The 3,920-nt window shown below is 38.6% G+C and overlaps 1 long non-coding RNA gene across 1 annotated transcript; it reads left to right on the forward strand.

Moving 5' to 3' along the window:
• Positions 1–304: 304 nt before the first annotated feature.
• Positions 305–3,175, forward strand: LOC145045110 (uncharacterized). Its single transcript, XR_013681770.1, has 2 exons — positions 305–509; positions 3,018–3,175. It is a non-coding gene; the product is annotated as an uncharacterized LOC145045110 (long non-coding RNA).
• The last annotated feature ends 745 nt before the right edge of the window (positions 3,176–3,920 follow it).

Below are 3,920 nucleotides of genomic sequence, written 5' to 3' on the forward strand. Positions count from 1 at the left end.
AACGTGAAGTGGCACGGAGTCTAGCTCATGACTCCAGCAAAAAAGAAGCACTTCCAGGGAGGCAACCCGTACTCGATTTGAAAATTTTCATTTCATATTTTCATTTTTAGTTGAGATTTAGGGTAAACATCATCAAAGTCATCTTATTTTTTAAAACAAAGAAAAAATCAAGTGTGGGGTTCATAAATATAGAGTGGTTAGCTTTTTAGAAAAAGGAATGGAAATTTTTAGGAAAAATATAATTTTTATGGTTAAAAACCTCGACAACACGTCGTGGTCTAAAGACCACTTCATGATCATTTAAATTGGCGCGATTACTTAGCCTAGATAAAAACTCACGATGTGAGCTCTACAAAACACAGGACCACAACTATAAACGAATCAGATGCACATTTTAAACACTTTTGCTCTTCAACTACGATATGAGAGCTCCATATTCTCCCCCCTACTTGGATTTCGGTTGCCCCTCTTAAAATTCTTCTTATCTCTTACGTAATATTCAAAAAAAGGTAAGCATTTGATGTTCTTAACTCCTTGTTTTGATTAATTTTAGAGATTTAAGAGTTAGGGTTTATGTTCATATTTGCAGTTACCTCTGATTTTGTGTGAATTTTGACTTGCATGTTTCTTATTTATGTTTAGAATCATTGTAAGACAGAACCCTATGCGAATATTGGACTTGATTTGCCCCAAAAACTGTTCGATTTTGAACTCATGTCGAAATGCCTTCGTACCAGACTTACAACGTGAATTTTGATACTCACGAAGTGAGAAATGTATTACAACGATATTTTATCTTTTGTTGAATTTTAATGGCTGCTTTTGGTTTGGTTTTGTTGTTGAACACTTTTTATCAGAATATGGGTCCAAGAAGAAATACCCATAAAGCACAAGGAGATGTTTCTAACCTCCATCCATTTTATGCATTTCCAATTACCATCTATAGAGAGGTGTATAATTGGTATATCAACATATTGGGGTGGTTACATAGCCGCGGGTTTGCTATAGCCCTAATAATAAATTGGAACTAGTTGCAAGAAGTCAGACTACTTGATCAGTTGAACCCATTTCTCACCAAAGCATTTGTGGGGAACATGATATCTTTCACATGCAAGGGATGGCGCAATCTGTTTGCTATTCAGGAGCAGGTTTTCAAGGATATTTGTGTTAAGTTTTTCTCTACCGTGGTGTTTCATGATAATGTGGAAGACCCACCATTTCCACAAGCTCTATTTTTTCGATTAGAAGCGATGACACTGGTTTTTTTTCTGCATTTTTAAGAGGTGCGGTGAGGGAGTATTCGGAGGGTGTATCTGGGTATGAGTTTTTGGAGCACAATTGCTATGAGGGGTTTCAATTCCGGTGTTTCTCCCGAAATCTATATTAGATCCCCGATTCACCGTCGTATCCACCACCTCATTACCCTTTCCATTCATCGTAGGTTGCACGGGGATAAGGTCACAAAAATTAATTTGTTCTTCTTATGGACAATTTTGGCACTCGGGGTATGTTGCAACATACCTTACTTTTTGGCAAGGTATTTGGTAGATCATGTGGTTAGTTCTCGTGTCAGAAGACCGATATGTGGTGGGCATTTTGTGACCCATTTAGCACGGTATTATGGAGTTATCATTCCCGGGTTGAATAGGACTCTTACATGTAAAGAAGGGAATGAGTTTTTTTTAGTTATTTGGAAACAATGTGTGTGGTAATTAATATGGGTACACATTGGAATATACCATCCGTGAGGAGGATGAGCCACCACAAAAAAAGGAAGGAGGAATGTGAGAGGGTGCGATGAGAGAGGTCAACCGGTGCACCAGAATGCACCCATGGGAGCCGCACCTTTTGGCGAGGATACTATGGCTGGTTATTTTGATCAAGTGACCTTGAGCATGAATTGGATTACAGGGATGATGGAGAATATGATCTGACACTTCAATGTTTCGCAACCACCTCATTTAGGAGATCACTATCCATTTTGTTCGACATTGAGTGAGTATAGGACGAGACGTGGAGATGGAGTTGGGCCGAGTGTGACACATGACGAAGAAGACGATAATTGATATTTATCCGTTTCTTTTTAGTTTTTTTCATTTTTAGTTTTTCTTATTTTTGGTGTGTTTGTTTTTGTTTGGATGTGTAACAGAACTTTGTGATGATTATGTTGCTTCCTTCCACATTTTGGTTGCTTGTTTACAGAAAATCATGAGAGAAAATACAGATATAGAGATAAGAGAGTATACGAGTCAATCCATGTTGTTTAGAGTCGAGAGTCGAGACCCGCAATTTTTAATAAGTGTGGGGTTACTTTCGTGAGAGAAACAAGATTAACGATGAGAGAAGAGTCCAGTAACTATAGAGTCATAGAAGGGTCTTAATATATTAAGATATTTAGTTGCATTGCATTTGTTAGAAGAAATTTTTGCATGATGACAATCTGTGAGGCCTAGTTCTCATGACGTGAGCATTAATCCCTCACATCGTGAGCTCGAAGACAATAAAATTCAGTGTTCAATTTCATACGACACCACATCGTGAGTTTTATACCCCACATCGTGAGTCTCAGATTTCTATGATTTATAATCCTTTTATTCCATTTTCATGTCATGGCTTACGATTAGCACAACTAAAAACTCACAAAATAACCCTTAGCACGACTAAAAGGTATCAGAAACAAGTCTAAATTTGAATGATTTGTTTGGCTTATAAGATAGAAATTTTGGGTTGTCACACATACCTAAGGCGGACCGGATTGACTGCATACCCGGTTAGGGCGTACTAGTTAGGCCGAAGGCCTGACGAGCGGTCTGAATAGGCTGAAGCCCTTAAGAGGTGGTCTAGATGTGTCGATCGCTCGGAGAGCGGTCCAGATAGACTGATAGCCCTGCGAGGTGGTCCAGTTAGGCTGATGGCTCATTATACATGTTTATATGATATAGTTAAGTTTTGTATGACGTTTGTATTTTGGAGGAACTCACTAAGCTTCGGGCTTACAGTTGTTGATTTTGTTTCAGGTACTTCTGATGATCGCTAGAAGGCGAAGGCGTGATCGTGCACCTCCTTATATTTTTATGATTTGATTATGGGATACTCTGACATGAAACCATTTTGAAAGCAAATTTGTAATAATTATCAGTTTTTAAATGATTTAAAAAGTGTTAAATTAGCATGATTTTTGAAGGTGTTACAAATAATCAAGATCTGAAGGCTTTTACTTGAATCATCACCTTGCACCAAGTTTCTCATTCTTCCAAGAGCTTTAAAGACAACAAAACATGCTAAAAAAGGGCTCACAAAACTCAAAAAGGATTTAGGGTTTCGAGATTAGGGTTAGAGACTATGGATGTTGGAAATGAGGCCAACACCTGGGATTTAAGGTGTTTAAATGGGGTGCAAAACCCCAAATTTAGGGTTTCCTAAACAGTGCCCAACTCTTAGAGTTAGCTCCTCCAACTCCCCGAGTTCTCACATTAACCCCGCGGCTAAAACAACTTTTATTCGCTGAGTTGAGGCTCCTCAACTCGTCGAGCAGACCTAATAAATCATGCTGATTCTTCATCTTTAACTCACCGAGGTCAACTTGAAATTGGCATAACTCCATAATTACCCTTCTAGATTTCGGGTGTTACAACTCTCCCCAACTTAAATTAGATTTTGATCTCAAAATCGCTATTTACTGCCACTTATAACAAAACAATCCACCCGGGGGACATAATCAAAATTTTACGCATAAGACAATCTTCCCTAGACAACCAGAATCCAAATCGAACTTTTATCCTGTGATAACGTCCAAACCTTCAGCCCCTGCAAACCACTTCTACCTTTTCTGAGACTTGAAATCTACAATGGTTTAACTCTCTAGTAGACCGCTCATGCTGAAACAACTCCATGCCGAAGTCTCAACGAATAACCGACCG

Source organism: Lactuca saligna, chromosome 5 (genome assembly GCF_052625555.1).
Source record: "Lactuca saligna cultivar CGN05327 chromosome 5, ASM5262555v1, whole genome shotgun sequence".
Lineage (NCBI taxonomy): Eukaryota > Viridiplantae > Streptophyta > Magnoliopsida > Asterales > Asteraceae > Lactuca > Lactuca saligna.